Raw genomic sequence first — 10271 nt, 5'->3', positions numbered from 1 at the left:
CTTCCCGGGTACAGATCATTTTTTCTTAATCGAACTACGAAGCGGGGCGGAGGCGTAGCAATGTTGATCAAAGAAAACTATTCCTGTGACATTTTATCTGATCACTGCTTAAGTAACGATGACATAGAAATGCTGGCAGTTAGGTGTGGCGGTCAAGCTTTTTGCGTTGTTTATCGTCCCCCACATGGCAATATAGCCAAGTTTTTTGGCAGCTTCGAACACGAGTTATCTTTTCTTTCTGAAAACTTCTTGGCGTGCATCGGGGGCGATTTCAACATAGATATGAGCACAAGCAGTTCAGTGCAAGAGCGCATGTTAGTCACCATACAAACAGCTGGCTTCCAAAATGAAATCCGCGGACCTACACGTGTTACCTCACATTCTTCTTCTTCTTTGGATTTACTAATCACCAATCGCGAGGATGCGTCATTTGCCGGTCGTATCGCTACAGACATTAGCGACCATCTTCCTATCTTCGTCCGTCTTCAAAAAGAACCTTCCGCAAAGACAGCCTTGAAAGTCCGTCGACAGCTACTTTCCCAAAGCCGCCTTGACCATTTCAGGTCCCAAAGCCGCCTTGACCATTTCAGGAACAGTATTTCACTTGTGAACTGGAATCCTGTTTTCCAGCAGACAACACCCGATGAATCATACAGTGAGCTCCTTCGGCTCTTTCTCCCAATTTATAATGAGTGTTTCCCTATCGTTGAGATAAAACCTTCAAGAAAAGCACGAAAGGCATGGATGACTGCTCGCTTGGTACGACTGGTAAAAAAGAAACAGAAGCTCTTCGCGACTTTCATAAAAAGTAGAGTCCCCGATGTGTTAGCCACTTATAAGTCGCTAAGGAACCGCTTAAATAGCGAAATTAAATCATCCAGGACTGCCTACTATTGTTTAATGCGCATCTCTCAGACCGCCCGAAAGAAAAGTGGAGACGCCTAAATATTCTACTAAATCGAAATAACCAACATCAGGACCTCGCGAGCCTAGTTATGCATGGCAAGGAAATCGCTGGGCCGTCCCTTGCAAATCCCTTCAACCAATATTTCACTGAAGTTGGAAGCAGTCAGTACAATCCAGGTATGTCTCGATTTTTGGGCAACAGGCTAAACGAATCGATGTTTCTTGAACCAACCGACGAAGCTGAGGTTTACTCGGTGTGAAAAAGTTTAAAGAACACGACAAGTCTTGACCCAAGTAATATTCAATGTTTACCTGTAAAATACGTACTACCTTTGATCGTGCCATGCCTTACACATATTTACAATACCGCGCTTCGCACAGGACGTTTTCCCGCTGCCATGCAGGTGGCCAAAGTTGTGGTTATTTATAAAAAAGGCGATAGAAACGTTCTAGGAAATTACAGGCCAATATCTGTATTACCTTCTTTCTCCAAGGGGCTAGAGCGAATAATGCATCGACGTTACAATTTCCTACAGAAGCACTGCGTAATAGCTAACTGTCAGTATGGATTTACAAAGCATAGATCAACTGAGTATGCTCTGCTTGATCAAAAAGAATACATATTAAATAACTTCGAAGCTCAACACCTCACCTTAGGCGTCTTTGTAGACTTTAGCAAAGCATTCGATACACTGAATCACGAAACTCTGTTTAATAAACTCGACCACTAAGGTATACGTGGCCACGCCCTCAGTCTCATTCAATCGTATTTCAGTGCTCGTCGCCAGTATGTTGCTTTAAATCACAGCTCTTCGGACTTGTTAGCAATCACAAACGGCGTGCCCCAGGGCAGCCTTCTGGGGCCGCTCCTATTCAACATATATATTAATGACATATGCAACATCAGTAATTTAGTTAAATACATCATATATGCTGACGACACCAGTCTATTTTTGTCCTCACGTGACATCAAAGAACTAACTAGCACCGCAAATACAGTTTTGTCATCATTATCTGAGTGGTCATCTTTGAACTCATTAAAAATAAACAAACTAAAAACTAAAGCTTTATTGTTCCATCCGAAGGGGCAGCATATAGGCAGTGTGCCACCACTCTATTTCGACAACGCCCCCATTGAGTACGTGGAAACCTTCACATTACTCGGAGTAGTATTTACTGCTACTATGTCGTGGGACGCCCATGTAAGCAAAGTGTGCCTATCCCTTTCCAGATATATTGGGATAATTTAGCGGAATAAACATATTTTACCCGCAAAAACTAAGCTGAATCTGTACTATGCGTTCTTTTATTCTTATGTATCGTATTGCTTCCTTGTATGGGGACAAACCACAGCATCTAACATCCAGAAGCTTCTAGTACTGCAAAAAAGAATACTTCGCGTAATTGCTAATGTACCGTATGATGCTCCGACACGTCCTATCTACCAGCAATACAGAATGATACCCGTAACAAGAATGTTCGATTACAGGTTTGCATCCTTCTATAAAAAAATAATAGCCGAAGACGACACATTTTTTTCTAGCATTGTGACACTTACACCACATCGGACATGACACGACAGCGTATCATCTATTCATTACCACGATGCAGAACAAACTATGGCTTTTCCACACTAAAATACATTCTTCCCAAATACTTGAACACGCCATTTTACGACACGTTGCTCAGCATGTCTGTCTCGGCTATTCGAAATGTGTTTGCAAGCTAGGTCCCACAGTATGCGTATCCATGTATAGAATTCTATTGCATTGAACCGTAAATGTTGTGTAAAACCTTTATTCTGTTGTGCGGAAATACTACTTGTTCATGCAAAATAAAAACAGTTTCCTTTCATGCATGTATTTTAAAAAAAAAAGTTTCTTTTATGCACGTATTTAAAAAAAAATTTCCTTTTATGCATATATTTACATGCCTTGACTTTCCGTGTACCTGGCGTTGTTACCAGTGTATGAAGTAACCATCATAGTCGCTACCAAACTGCCTCTTTGTAGGGGTGGCGAGGCTTGTCAAGCGGTCGTAATGACTGCTTTTTTCTTGCCGCCCTCAGTTTTTGTAAAAAAAAAGCTGAAATAAAGTGATTGATTGATTGATTGATCACTCCTCGCGCACATTTATCCAGATTTTTACAACCCAAACTGTAAACACTGTGGCCAACGAGCCACTTACGATCACATCCTGTGGGACTGCAAAATAGAGCCACCTCCGGGTGATCTAGTTACCGCTCCTTCTCCCGAGCGATGGGAGACCGTGCTGGCTAGCTCTGACCCCAGAACGCAAGTTTTGGCAGTGGAGCGGTCTGACAAGTTGTCGATGGCTGCGTAGTCTCGACCACTTAACGCGACCTCTTACCAAGCACTCTCCGGCGAATAAACTGTTTTACAATCAATCAACCGGGTGAATGGGAGAAACAAGTATATTCAGCGTGATGGTGCGTCGCAGCACGCCTCCGCGTGAATGTAAAAAAGCGGAAATACAAAGGTCATGTTCCTCTGTCAGGATATGGTGGGCGGCTAGATGTTTGATTGGCGCCGATATTATAATTAATCGGGCCAACCTGCCCACCACTGCACTCTCCGTAAATTCGGAGGGGGAGGAGCGACAAATCTCTCCACCCCGCGTGCGGAGGATGAGGTTAGACTGCTGACCGGCGATAGGGGCCACGCCTGATTAGCCGTTGACCGGAGGCATGAGGCGTAGGCAGGTTACTTATCAAACACTTTTATACTTGGGCAAACCAGCACAACAAAAAGTTACAAAACAAGGCCCAACAAAACAGCGGCAATACAGAGACGCGACACGAATAAACACAGAATCGAACACAAACAACTATTAACAATAGGAAGGAAAGCAACAGGGCGAGAACTATACAACAAAGTTACACGATTAAAGCAATGTACAAAAGAATAGGACGAGAACAGCGACAGAACAAAGAAAAGAGTGGAGCGAGTGGTGAGAATCGGTGGCTTAGCTGCGTAGTGGCAAGGTCCGGTCGCAGGGAGCGTCGGGCTGCGGAAGCGCGCGGTGCTGATGGGGGGGGGGGGGGGGTGCGGATACGGGCGAACTTGGGCCACGGGTTACGCGTCTTCCACGCGTCTTTCGGGGCCGCCGTCGCCGCGCTCTACGCGTCAGACACCGCCTAGGCTCGCTTGCCGACCACTGCCCTGGCTGACCCTACACACGTCGGCACGCATCGAAATCTCTAAACCAACTAACTCGGTCGTGATTTTCCCGCCACCGTGTTCACGTGACAAACCACAAAAAAAGAAATAAAAGCAAACGAATCCTCTCGGCCCCGTGCACCAACGATTTACAGATGTTGAGAAGGGGGGAGAAGAAACATGAAGAAACTGAAGGGGATGCGAAGGAAAGGTATGGTCCTAACGAGGAGCGATGTTAACTTCCCAAGGTTGGGACGGGTGCTAGGGCATTCACCGGCCGCTTCCCGTCCCCCCCTCGCGAAAGCACTCGCTTCCCGGCGATAATCCTGAGGAGGGGGGCGGCGTAGTCTTGACCCCCCAGCGTCGCGAGGGGTCAACGCCCACGGGGGGGGGGGGGGGGGGGGAGGCAAAGTCATCGCCGCTGCGTCGCGACATGCCCGCATACTACCGGCGCCGTGGCCAGCCGTGGCCAATTTGGTCGGAGAAGAAAAAAGAAAGATAAGGCATGCCCGCACTTTGTGACATCCTCATGCATCAAAAAACGCTCTTTTCCGGCCTATACTATAGTCGGATACAACTTAAGAAGGCAGCGGCTTTTCCCCGTCAAAGGACCCCCCTTCCAGCCAATGGCGTCGACCGATTCTCATTGTCCTGCTAGCGTGACAATACAGGGAGTGGAAGATGAAAGGGGATAGTCCTCTCCCTCCATAGTCCAGGATAGACCCCTCTCTCTTTTGTGGGACCGCTCCTGCATTGTCACCCTAGCAGGGTCATGAGAATCGGTCCATGCCATTGGCTCGAGAGGGGTTCTTTGGTGGGGAAAAGCCGCTGCCTTCTTAAGTTGTATCCGACTAGGTTTCAAAGGGATGGGCGCATTCCAAATTGGCAAATTTGTTTTTAAGGAAAGGAAATGGCGCAGTATCTGCCTCACATATCTCGGCGGGCACCTGAACCGCACCATGAGCGAAGGGAGGAAGGTGGGAGTGAAAGAAGAGAGAGACAGCACACGGGCGTTTTCTGCGTTTCACCTCCGTTGAAACGCGGCCGCCACGGTCGGGATCGAAGCCGGGTACTCCGGCTCGGTAGACGAGCGCATTAACCACTGAGCCACCGTGGCGGGTATGGGCGCATTCCTGAATTACCGCATCGGTATTCCCGAATGAGGAATGTTGGATCACTCACAAAACGTACCTCTGTCAAGCGCGTTGGACAATCATGACCGGATGATAAAACTGAATCCTTTCTAGACATTCCTTTTATAAGAAAGCTGCTCTTTTACATCACTGAATAGTTTACTACTGCCCTATGAATAGACAAACGGCGGTGAAACTGCGCAGAACTTGGGTACAGTAAAAAGGGAGTAATTACTGACTGACATCCACCCAAGCGCAGCCATGCATACGGCTACTCCACCATATACGGCTCCCCCACAAATCTCTTCCACCTAGGGGATTCTCCTAAACATTTGGCCAGAGCTTGGGTATTGCGGTAACTTTTGTCTCGTAGTGAGTTTGACAACGGCACCTGCCAGGTTCAGCCACGCATGATGCAAACCCGTAATTGTCTACGCCGAAATCGATGAACTGAAAGCCGCCAGCGCCTGGCTGCTGCCGACGGGCGCGGCGACCCGCCATGAAAGGAGTCGCGTCGGGTGCCTCGATGCGCGCCGCCCTCTGCCGCTTCGTGGATAATGGGGACATCCTTTGAGGGGGTCAGTGCAGTGCAAGTGCCGCTAGGGTCCCTACAAATACTAGGAACCCTAGTGCCGCCACGGCGAGGGCACGCGCCATTTTTGTGCCCGCTCCTTATCCCGCCTGCGTCAGTTGCACATTCGGCGGCCTGTTTCCCATCTATTGCAACTTTTCTTGGCCGCAAGAAAGGGACGACATGTCAGGGTGTTGCGGGCACAAATCATTCCCGAAATGGCTGGAGAATGTTTTCATTTCCGAGAGATCCGAAAAGAAGGCTCCTGTAAACAGTAAAGGTGAAACGTGACAAGTGGCAGCCGGCCAACACTTCACGCCTATGCAATGTAAGTGCCAGGGTGTCGAACCGGATTTGTTTCGGCTTCGGTCAGGGCTCGGGTTCACGCCTTTTGGACTCAGTTCCGGGTTCGGCTCAGGAGCGACATTCCGTTCCGGTTTGAACCGGTTCAAATGGGTTCAAACGGTTCCAGAATATAAAAAATTCACAACGTAGATTGTTTTTATTCAAAGTTACATGGCTGTTTGCTTTTCGTTGTGATATCAGCATATAAAATAAAAACTGCAAAATTTGCTCAATGCAAGGTTGTTTTGACTTTGCCCACTTTAATTTACTGTCCCGGCAAACAGCTATAAATTTACGCAAAAGCCGCGAAATCAAATGCACTCAGAATTAGTGCAAATGGGCTATGTATACGCTTGAATCTGTCTTATGAGGTACGTAAGGGAAAAAGCTGACAGATATTGCATCTACTAAAGCCTTCAGCTTCAGTAGTTTCAGATCGTGTCCATGTCACGCGAGGGAATTTCCCTTGCACAGAGTAAACACGCAGACGCCGTGAGGACCAACGCATGTGCCTACTATGAGAGGAAGCTGTCCTGTATGGGCAGGCATACAAAGCCAAGACATCTTTAGTTACCCCAAAACCGACTTGCCATTCACTCTGTATTTGGTGTACTCTGGTGTAATTGTCTCCGGTGTACCGCACAGGCCGCAATTCACCGTCCATGGCGCAAACATCTGCTTAGCATGAAGTCATCCCTTCACAGGCAGCGTAGGTGTGGGGAGTTTAAAGAATGTTTTTTTTTTTTTTTTGCAGCAGAAGAAATGCACATTCGCCTAACACGTTTTAAAACACTGGTGTCAAGGAACTCCAGAAAAGGTTGCCGATACAACGGTACAGGAAACAAATACCCTGTAAGTGCCTGAGTCTAGCAAGCCGTCCAACTGGGCTAGTCGATAAAGATTCATGGTGACACACAGCGCAAAAGACGAGAAACCAGAGTAAGAAAGACACAGGGCAAGCGCTGACTGGCAACTAAATGCTTAATTTGCTAAAAACCTTTTTATACGAGAGAAACAGGCAGAAAGATACACCACAAAACACACACAAAAACCTAAACTAACAACTAAAAACACCTCTGAAAATGCGCACGACAATCAAGCGTTCTGAAGAAAATCCATCTCCTTATCAATTTTTGAAACTGATGGTTTGCTGACGCAATTATGCTTGTCATTTTCAATGTGGAAAGCCTCAACCACTTCCCGTGTAGTCTGATCATTCTGCTCGTACAGCACTCGTGCTCGATGAAACAAAGCAGTGCATTTTTTCTTTTTCATCTCTTCACAGCCTAGACAATGTTTGACCAGATTTGAATCATTTGATAGGGTGTCCCGATTTCTTAACTTGTTCCTATGCTCTTGTAGGCGCTTATTTAGGCACCGTCCGGTCTGGCCAATGTAACGGGCCCCGCAGGAGAGGGAGAGAGAGAGAGAGAGAAAGGAATTTTAATGAGGGAAAGGTGGAGAGGTCGGCCGGTGGTAACATGGCCCTGGCCTGCTACTCCACACAGGGGAAAGGGAAGAGGAGAGGGGAATTGTATACACCACACCTGTGCTGCAGGCAACGAACTTGTCGCTGTGTGCGACACCACATCCATTACTATAGCCTGCCTCTTTCTTTCAATAGCTGGGCATACTTGCTTTAGCTTGATTCGGGCTGAAAGAAAAACACTAACATTGTACCTGCTTGCTATATTCTTTAGAGCATGTGAGAGGCGGTGTACGTATGGTAAAACGGAAACTCTTTTCTTTTCAGGCTGAACGCCCAGCATGTGCTGAGCGGCCTGGTGCTTAACCGTTCTTAAAAGTTCTTAAGCGAAAGTAATGACAAGCTGTCGTTCGTCACACAATGCGGATTGTCGGTGAAAAGTTTTTTTTTAAATCTTACAATTTTATTTGCATTCCACTTTTGTAGGTTGGGAAGGCACGTTGCTTGAGCAGAAAGCAGGTGTGTGTATCGGTTCCGGCGTCGCCCCTTTGTTGAGTGACATTTTTCTAATGTACGTTGACAAGGATTTGGAAACAAAACTGCACCATCTACACCTGAAGTCCTTCAGATATGTTGACGATTATCTGGTTTTTGTAGAACGCGGTGATTCAGCAGATCACATATATCCTGAATGTGTTCAGGGAGTGTGGGTCAGGCTTACAGTTCACTTTCGAGGTTTCAGTCGACGAGGAATTGCAGTATCTGGACCTCCGGTTACATTTCGAAACCAACCATGCATGCTGAAAGTATAACCCGAGGATGACAAAGACCCTTCTCAGTTTTCATTCAGAACACTCAAAATTGGTAAAAAAACAGCATAGTTAGTTAGTGCCTGCGAAGTGCTTTGACCAAATCATGCCACCATGCCGTCGGAGACAGCTTCCAGTGCCAGTTGTATAGGGTGAAGAATGCCGGATATCGAGACGAAGTAATAACGGGGGCATATTCTCCCGGTTACTGCAATCATTAAAGCACCAGGCCGCTCAGCACATGCTGGGCGTTCAGCCTGAAAAGAAAAGAGTTTCCGTTTTACCATACGTACACCGCCTCTCACATGGTCTAAAGAATATAGCAAGCAGGTACAATGTTAGTGTTTTCCTTTCAGCCCGAATCAAGCTAAAGCAAGTATGCCCAGCTATTCAAAGAAAGAAAGAGGCAGGCAATAGTAATGGGTGTGATGTCGCACACAGCGACAAGTTCGTTGCCTGCAGCACAGGTGTGGTGTATACAATTCCCCTCTCCTGCGGGGCCCGTTACATTGGCCAGACCGGACGGTGCCTAAATAAGTGCCTACAAGAGCATAGGAACAAGTTAAGAAATCGGAACACCCTATCAAATCTGTTCAAATATTGTCTAGGCTGTGAAGAGATGAAAAAGAAAAAGTACACTGCTTTGTTTCATCAAGCACCAGTGCTGTACAAGCAGAATGATCAGACTACACGGGAAAGGGTTGAGGCTTTCCACATTGAAAATGACAAGCATAACTGCGTCAGCAAACCATCAGTTTCCTAAATTGATAAGGAGATGGATTTCCTTCCGAAAGCTCGATTGTCGTGCGCATTTTCAAAGGTGTTTTTAGTTCTGTTTTTTTTTTTGTGGTGTATCCTTCTGCCTGTTTCCTTCATATCAGAAGGTTTTTAGCAAATAAAGCATTTAGTTGCCAGTCAGCGCTTGCCCTGTGTCTCTCTTACTCTGGTTCCTCGTCTTTTGCGCTGTGTGTCACCATGTGCCTGAGTCATCTGCCTTCTGGAGAGGCTATAGAGGGAGTGTAAAGAAAAGCGCACAGTGCGGAAATTGAAGGTGTCAGCAACTTCGTTAAGGAATCCCCATAACGGCTCCTCACGAGTATGTCCAGGCGGTGCGAACAGGAAAGGCAAATGAGCACCGAGACTCCTAATAAGCACAGCTACTAAAAAAGGGTGGTTTGCCGATTTGAAAAAGAAAAAAACGCGAAACAAGTTCATGCACAAATAAGTGAACGATTGGGCCCGCTGAGCGGCCCTTAAAGGGAGACTGACGCACTTTTTTTGAAAATCAGGCTGGCAGCGGCGTCCTATAGTTTTTCATGCTGTATACTGGAATATCGCATCCAAATAAGGCAAAAACAAACGCGAATTGCCTTTTTTAGCCGAAATATGCGGCCTGTGCCGCGGGGCACGTCGCGCGGCGCGCCGCCGCCCGTGATTGGTCAAGAGAGGTCGTGACGTCACTTTGAGGACTGGAGAAGCTGCCGATGCGGATCCGGCGCTGCGTTGAGTGCAGATCGCAGCTTTCCGTGTCGTTGTAAAAGCGAATACGGCGACTATTTTTTTTTACTGACCTCCGAAGAAAAGGATACTACCGTTTGCTCATTCCACATATCACCTGAAACCAAAAAGACACAAGCAAAAAATTCTACGCCTAGCACAAGCATACGCCAGCGTCAAAGACGCGATGCAGACCATGCGTAAAAGGTGCCAGCACCTGCTCGGCTTGTATTCTCGGAAACGAAGGGGTGCGAACAATACTCATGTCAATTACCACCACCAGACAGACGCCTCCTGGCTCGCCCGGAAGAGCGTCATCCTAAAGAAAAGGCTCAAAGCAGTGTATACAAAAAATCCTGTTCTCAGTACCCGGCGTTGCAGGTTGGGGCAAGAAAGTATTTCAAG

Source organism: Amblyomma mixtum, chromosome 3 (genome assembly GCF_055824585.1).
Source record: "Amblyomma mixtum isolate Tamu chromosome 3, ASM5582458v1, whole genome shotgun sequence".
Lineage (NCBI taxonomy): Eukaryota > Metazoa > Arthropoda > Arachnida > Ixodida > Ixodidae > Amblyomma > Amblyomma mixtum.
Note: the sequence above shows the minus strand (reverse complement) of the source record.